The sequence below is a fragment of the Branchiostoma belcheri genome, unplaced genomic scaffold (genome assembly GCF_001625305.1).
Source record: "Branchiostoma belcheri isolate BF01 breed outbred unplaced genomic scaffold, Haploidv18h27 scaffold63, whole genome shotgun sequence".
Lineage (NCBI taxonomy): Eukaryota > Metazoa > Chordata > Leptocardii > Amphioxiformes > Branchiostomatidae > Branchiostoma > Branchiostoma belcheri.
This window is the reverse complement of record NW_017804276.1, coordinates 1,431,658-1,440,205: the sequence shown is the minus strand read 5'-3', so window position 1 is coordinate 1,440,205 and position 8,548 is coordinate 1,431,658.

The window sequence follows — 8,548 nt, the reverse complement described above, 5'->3', positions numbered from 1 at the left end:
CATGAACGTTATTTTTATTTTGAAAATCAACAGTTTGCATTATGCAATTAAAAATCCTAACCAATAAAGTAGGAAATAGCTATCCAACTGTTTTTTTAGTCGTATGTTACTTCATATTATAGTTATATCAATGTAAATCATTGTTTTCCCTTGTGTTTCTCATTCTTTCCCTGCCATGTCGTAAAATGTGGTGAACCCATCGCTGTATTTGCTCCAAAGCAAATATTGGCCTTTCTAGTTATATCTAATTATATCAAGCTGACGCAGACAAGCGGGCTGGTGTCCAATCAAGACGGTACCATCATGTCTATGTGGCGTTTCTCGTTTCCTGTTTACGCGTTGAAGGCTTTAAGACTAAAATAAAGAATTACTTTATTTGTTGTTTAGCATAGGCTATAGCTAACGAACGGTCCCCCCATACGAGGGGGGACAAGCGACACTACTCTGTGTAATCTACAACAGATGCTGGCCAGCGTGGCCAGTGTGGTCACTCATTAATTCAATAGTGGCTGTTGTCATGAATTTTTTTTCCCTGCAATGAAATACGTCAGACCGATATTTATGCTAGAAAGTTTGCCCCTCAGGGAACAAAGTTTGACGTAGACACAGTGGGTCCTCTTACACGTACTTATCCATCGGTAAATCGGAGATTTTAGACTTGCTGAAAGTGTTTGGAGTTCTCGTGAATGTGTTAGAACCGTATAGTGTAATTCAATCGGTATTTTAAAGCCATCCAGTTCAGTTTTTAGGGGCTGAAAACCCGATTTTTTAAAGCCAATATTCTAGTCATGTGTCTACATACTGAGTTAAAACCACACTCTCCCAATGTATATTGACCCTCATGAGCAAAAATTACCAAGATTCTGACGGAAAAAATAATAACTGGAAGGGCCCTGGGCTGATTTTTAGGGTACCACCCAGAAAATAAAGGACCCATCTTGGGGCTTGTTTCTGCAGTTTTAAAAGCCCAAAGTATGAACTACTGACTCAAATGTGCTAGTGTGAAGCAGTATGTATCTGTATCTGTACCTGTATCGGTATAGTCGGTATAACCGCCCTTCGGCGTAACACACCAGCTTCGCAGGCACGCGGCGCGGCGGCAGCTAGCTATATCACACCGAACGGCTTGTTACACTCAATCTTTGCACATTTGATTGCAGGAGTTGTTTAAAGCTTTCTAGCGATGATGCCCCAACTGTGCTTGTTGGCAACGAGTTCCAGTCTACGATAGTTCTGGGGAAATACGAGTTTTTGAATACCTCAATTCTTGGTTGATAACTCCTGAAATAGCATTAGATGCCTTTAACACTGAATTCTTGCACAATTATTACATAATGATATGCTTCAACCTGCCACATGTATTATAACCAGGTATTTCCAATATCTTCTGTATAGCCGGTATAACCGCCCTTCGACGTAACACACCAGCTTCCAATTCAAGAAACACACAAAACACCCCCCAGAAGTCTTGAATTTTTTTTTTATTTCTTGGTTGCAGTTGCTAGGTGCCCAAACAACCACAGGTGTTGGCGAGATATGTTTAAGCCGAGTCAGCCTTTTTGAAAGCATTTGTCTTTATGGGTGTAAACTATTGTAATCGCTGGTAGATGCGCCATTTACTCAGGATTACGGTTGTCCAGCATAGGTCAACCATACCGGAGGGCCAGGCTTCCCTCTGGACCTTTTTTAAAGAGTACGTACGGCTTGTTTGCGCGCTGAATGTCCCAGTTACTAAGTACCTAATACCGGCCCAGAAGAGACTAAGAAATAGCCATGCCTTCAAGTACCAGAGTTATCAACCAAGGATTGAGGTGTACTAGAACTATCGCAGAGTGGAAATCACTGTCACCAAGTACAGTAAGAGAAGTGTCATTAGATAGTTTTCAACAATACCTAGAGTTAGATGTTCAAGGGTTAGGTGTAACAAGTCGTTCGGTGTAATGTAGCCAGTTGCCGCCGCGCCGCGTGCCTGCGAAGCTGGTGTGTTACGCCGAAAGGCGGTTATACCGGCTATACAGATACAGATGATTGAATGTATACATGGCGTGACTGGCGTCTGGGTAATTTACTCCGAGGGTGTATTCTTTTTTTTTCTTCTTTTTCATTTTGAGGCAGTCACCTTCAACTAGCTGAAGATTATGCTGCCTTTAAGCCCCTAATACGAGATAGGGTTCGCCAGACCTCCATCCAGGAAAATCGTGTAGTAAAGAACCGTTCCCAAGGGCACAAGATCAGTGGTATGGCAGGGTTTGAACCCATGACCTCCTGGTTCCGAGCCGAACGCTCTGCCGTTACGCCGCACAATCACACCAATATTGAATAGAGTAGGGTGGATTAATTCCTCAAGCTTTGAAATCTCCTATTTCATGTTCCCTCTGTTCCGGCTGCCCCCATGGACACTTACCACCGGAGCTGTCCTATCTGTATTTGTCACAGGGAGCTTTGAAAAGCGCCAACATGGCGATATGCCAACCTTATAAAAATGAAATGAAAGAGCCGAGTGTAAAAATGCCAACAACTTTGCCGTTTTTTTCCAACATGTAATCACAAGATTACATGTTGCACACTCAAGTTTTTTTTTCAACTCATATTAATGCCGCCACCAACACAAGGGACAATACAACACTCATTTACACCTGAGTGAACTGAGGGAATTCGTGTAGAGTGCCTTTCCCAAGGGCACAAGATCCGGTGGCATGTCAGGACTCGAACCTGGGATCTCTTGGTTCCGAGTCGAGTACTTTGTTTTGAGTCGAGGTTAAAATATACCTACAACTTTTTGCTGTTGAGCTGAAAAGTTTCCACACTTCGTCCTTGACATCAGAGACCTGACCAGACAAGTTTTCATTGCCCAGACGACTGGCCACTGATCTCTGACTGATAGCGTCTCTTTTCTTTGTGTTAAGATTTACGCAGGCTCCAACTCCGGTTTCAAAATATCGACCCATAAGGCCTGTACCGAAAAAACAGCATCGTAACATGAAATTCTGCCTGGAGGGTAAGCTTATAGGCTGAAAATAAACGACTACCCAGAAAAAAATTAAGGTGCAGTATTTCAGTTAAACGAAGTACAACTGGTTTGAAGAAAGTTTGGATTGTAAATTCCGACGCAAGAACTTGGACGTGCCCACATTTTTGACTGTACAACTCTAGTCACGTATTGCAAGTGACACTTATATTCGTAAATCCTTGTGTCGAAAATTTGCTACATAATGACTTCTACCAACACAGATGAACTTTTGAGACAAGGGCAATCTTAAAGTTTATACATCAATTGCAAGCTGTAAATGTTCTGATAACACATGTTAGTTTCTATAGCCGTAAACCACGGTGGGAAGCCCCAATCGTCTATGTCTAAAGCTAAATTAAAAATTAGGGTGCAGTATTTCAGTTAAACGAAGTACAACTGGTTTGAAAAAAGTTTGGACTGTAAATTCCGACGCAAGAACTTGGACGTGCCCACATTTTTGACTGTACACGTTTTGTAAGTGACACTTCTATTTCCTTGTGTCGAAAATTTGCTACATAATGACTTCTACCAACACAGATGAACTTTTGAGATAAGGGCAATGTTTATACATCAAGTTGTAAATGGTCTGATAACACATGTTAGTTTCTATAGCCGTAAACCACGATGGGAAGCCCCAATCGTCTATGTCTAAAGCTCTTCATTACATTCAGGGATGATAGAGATATATAGTGAAGAGTCCAGAGGGTCAAAGGTTAAGTAAACGTTATTAATGCCTCCCAAATATGGTCATGACCTGGACGAAAATAGATCGTTCACTTATCAGCCGAGAACCAGGGAGAAGCTTCTGTACGTGACTGCAATAAATCATGTAGTAGTAAGAGGAGACGCAGCGGGAAAGGGTTTGGGTAAGGTTGAGGTCACATTTCGAAACCGGGGACCGGCCGGGCAGTCTTATGGAACGAAAAATATGGTATAAGAGACAACGGAGCACAAAAAAAGTTGAAAAAAATCAATAATGGAATTATTTGCGTATATTCTTGATACAAATTGTTGATTTTTCGTTAATCGAAACAGCCCAGCTGGGCCCCGGTTTGGAAATGTGACCTCAGCATAGAGGGCAGACGGTACTAGTAGATTTGGCCATACGAACACATGCTTAAATGCACTATTAGAAGTCCTCATTAAAGTACTTGCCCATACTTCAATCTCAAAAAAATTCTGCACCAGATATCCACAGGGGGCTGCTCCCCAAATATAGAAAGAAAACAGGGGGTCGACCAGGTCAAATTCCCGCCACAGCTGATGATAGTACACAAACCTCAACTTTGAGCTACGTTTCCATGGTATCCATCCGCATAGGCCAGACAAGACCTAACCACTCACATCTCTCATTACACCCACTAAACTGGTGAAATAAAATAAATAATTAAAAAAAACAACTTTGGAAAGTTTAGACCCTACCTGTGCCTTCCAGCCCAAAAATCTCCCAATGGGACCAAAACTTTTTCCAAAGGTATTAACTAGGCACTACAATTGGGGCTCCACTGCGCAACGCAATTGTGACGTCTGCTATAAAGAGCACTTCCTACAGGGCAAAGGTCACCATTTCCTGTAGGCGCAAAAGGCCCATTTAAAGTACCCTTTTGTGAGCGCATCCAAACCAACTCAAAACAGCTTTTTCTTGGTATGTGTGGACAAATGCTCTAATTTTCCAGCTGGAGATCTAGTTATTTATCTTTCTATTTTGTTGAAAATGGTTTTTAGTCTTGTTTTGGCTTCCTGGTAGTAATGCCGTGTTGTTGTGGTTTGGTGGTGTACAGGGGGTCAGAGGTCATGCTCTCAGTGTTCATCTATCGTACTTATTTCCACTGATCAAACAATTAGATTTTGGGACTAAATGGACAATTTTGAAGTTGGACTACTCTGCCAATGTGAGTTTGCAATAGTTGATCACTCAAATAGGTGATTTTGACAGCTCATTAGATGTTTACAACTTTTCAATCCATCAACAAATGTGGTAAATCTTCATAAAATAAAATAGAACTAGAAAGGCCAATATTTGCTTTGGAGCAAATACAGCGATGGGTTCACCACATTTTACGACATGGCAGGGAAAGAATGAGAAACACAAGGGAAAACAATGATTTACATTGATATAACTATAATATGAAGTAACATACAACTAAAACAACAGTTGGATAGCTATTCCCTACTTTATTGGTTAGGGTTTTTAATTGCATAATGCAAACTGTTGATTTTCAAAATAAAAAAAACGTCATGCCCCGCATTCCAATGCTGGAGCAGAAAAGCTTGAAATACCTACCAAAACACTTGAATAAAGACATACTGTCAGTATGGAAATGCTCTGTGCAGGTGTTAATCAAGTTAAATCCCAACAGCCAATCAGCAAGAAATGCTCTGTGCAGGTGGAAATGCTCTGTGCAGGTGTTAATCAAGTTAAATCCCAACAGCCAATCAGCAAGAAGTATAGAGGAAAGCTGCATGCCTATTGGTTGATGCCCTGCATTCCATTGTGATGACTCATGCCCAGACATGGTAAACACGGCACACTAACACAGTAATACATTTGCTATAACACAGCCAAAAAACTCAAATAAAACCATTGTAAAAGCCTGTATCACAAAATTTAAAAACGCCTAGGGGTATTTGCCCACTGTACCTCCATACCAAATTTCAGGACCTTAGGCCCTAAAATGAAGAAGCTGAATCCATTTAAAAAATGGCAGGAGGAGAAGGAGGAGAAGAAGAAACATCAGAAAAAGCAATATGGGTTCACCACCACTTCGTGGTGTGGTGAACCCATAAATATATATATTTCAATTGGAGCTCGAAATGGTGGTCTGTGCAAGTACACTTCCAAGCAAAGCATTCACCCTTTTAGTATTACCAGGGTGCATCCCTTCTTGACATGTTTCAGAGTCTGCAACGAAAATGGCCTTGCAGTTTCAAAAAGAATCTCTTAGAGGGCCAAAATTTGTTACCCTTTTTTTCCGAGCAGAAGAGCAAAATGGATGATTACAAACTAAAATCACGACTATTCCTTGCCCAGAGCTAGAGGACCTACACTCTACTGCAACACCAAGGAAAGCCGCAAGGGGTGGAGGGCAAAGTCCAACCATGTATTTGATAGGCCGATACCTAACCACAAATTTTATGACATTCTACTAGTCACAAACAAACGCCACTACAACCACCTCTACAAACTATATAGAAAATGTAACCTTCTTGGCGAAGGTAATAAACACATAAATACGTGCTTTTCTTTAAATGGAGAAAATGTAACCACCTATACAACAATCACCCAAATCATAAAAGTCTAACGGAATAATACCCTCATTGCTGGATGTAACTACAAATTTCATTGGTAAACTTCCAATATGCTCATCTGGAGATAAGAGGGTTCATAAAAAGGTTGTTCGTAATGGCCAAAGGTAGACCTTTAATGACTGTCTAAGGAGATAGTCCCAGCTGTGCTTTCTGTAATTAATTGATTATTTGAGGGGGCTGAATGAAATACAGAAAGAAAACATCTTATTCTTGTCTGAGGCATGCCACGAGGGGTCTAGACATTGGCACTGCCACAAACATGGAATTATCTAACACTGTACTTGGAGCAGCTGTGCTTGATGCACTGTGCTTGTAGCGTTAACAACAAGCCATTGTCGCACATAACTGACGTTCTTTTCCAGAGCGATAAATGTATAATATAAGAACTGAACCCTATTGATCACGACTGTTTTGTATTTTTATTTCACTCCATACTTAAGTATGGAGGGAAATACTGTTTTTACTGATAATTCTCCTCCTTCTTCTCCTCCTGCCATTTCTTTAAATTGATTCAATTCCTTCATTTTTGGGCCAAACGACCTGGAATTTCGTATAAAGGTAGAGTGGGTAAATACCCCTAGGCGTTTTTTTATTTTTTTTGATACAAGCTTTTACAATCGTTTTATTTGCGTTTTTAGCTGTTCCCATAGGAAAGTACTGTGGGGCGTACGCGCGTGACGTAATAAGAAAGGAATTCGGGGGCGGGCCCAAATATGGGCATGCGAGCATGAACCTGACGCAGCCTAATCTTTTCTTCTTGCTGATTGGCTGTTGGATTTGATTGGATTAACTCAATTAACACCTGTTCAAAGCCATTCCATTTTGACAGTATGAACTCAAGTGTTTTGGTAGGTACAGCACAGGCCACGAAATACGCATCAATTTTCGAGGGACGTTCTGCGGGAGAGTGCAGGACGCTGTGCGGGACTTCCCTCGGGAGAGTGCGGGACGTCCTCCGGGAGAGTGCGATACGTTCTGCGGGAGAGTGCGGTACGTCCAGCGGGAGAGTGCGGTACGTTCTGCGGGAGCCAGACATTTTGCTCTTCTCTGTTGGAACAACGCAAGTTGGAGGTCAATGACCTGCGCCCGGCGTGTAAACAAGATTGGACAGGGAGCGGCTGTAATATCAAAGGAGCCGGCGGCTTCTGCTAGCCGGGTTGATAGTTAAGTAACATCAAGGTGGTTCAAAAGCAAACCTGATAAAGAAGGAAACCCCGTAGTTAATAGTTGAAAGTCTTGGTGGCTTGAGGCGATCGATACCGCCATGCTGTTTACTTTATATGACATACAATGCAGTGAGTGATGTGTATCGCAACGAGTTAGCTCGGTTGGTAACGCGCCAGACGGCAATCCCAGAAATTGTGAGTTCGAACCCCAGTGCATCGGATATTAACATTTTAAACAATTTTATCATTTTTAACAATTTTATCAGTTTTAACAATTTTATCAGTTTTAACAATTTTAACAATCCTGCATTTTAACAATTTCAACATTTTTTTTTTTTTTTTTTTCGTTGTTTTGCTTTTAACATTCAAAAACTGATTGTTCTTACTCAAGAATGTCAATAACTTAGAATGTTAGTCTTTTGTATTTTTCCAACATACAAACCAAAATCACTTTGATGTCACAAAAGTATGGAGCTGACAAGAGAGAATGAGTACGGTACTCTGCCAGTGTGAAGAATCTACAGAGGTATTACCAGTCACTAGTAGCAAGAGATAGACCACATTGAATGATGACGATGAGGACGAATCATATGGAGTACTATCATAGCTTAGTACAGAAATTCTACTGCTTTACTTTACTTTACTTTCTTTCACTCTGTACATGCAATTAGCTCACTGGCATGATTTTAAAAATAAAGGTTATGATAATCATATTATATGTATAGCTTATTCAATGTATGGCTTCATAGTTTATGTGATTGTTAATAAGGCCATGTTGATTTGATTGTATGGATGGCATCTGTGCGCGCATCGGTTTTCGTTAATTTAAAACTAAGTTTACGACATTCATACAAAACATCTGGAAACTAAGCAAACATACTCTGTAAATTGATTACTGTAATTCCCGATTTTTTTTTCACTGTACCGCAACGTAACGCAAGCAGGAGGTCAATGTTCACGGTTTTCACTGTCACCTCTGTACCGTGAACTTATCTTTACAGTTAGGAAATAATTCCTGGACTTTCTTTTTTCCTTGCAACTGTCACCACCGTGAATATATAGT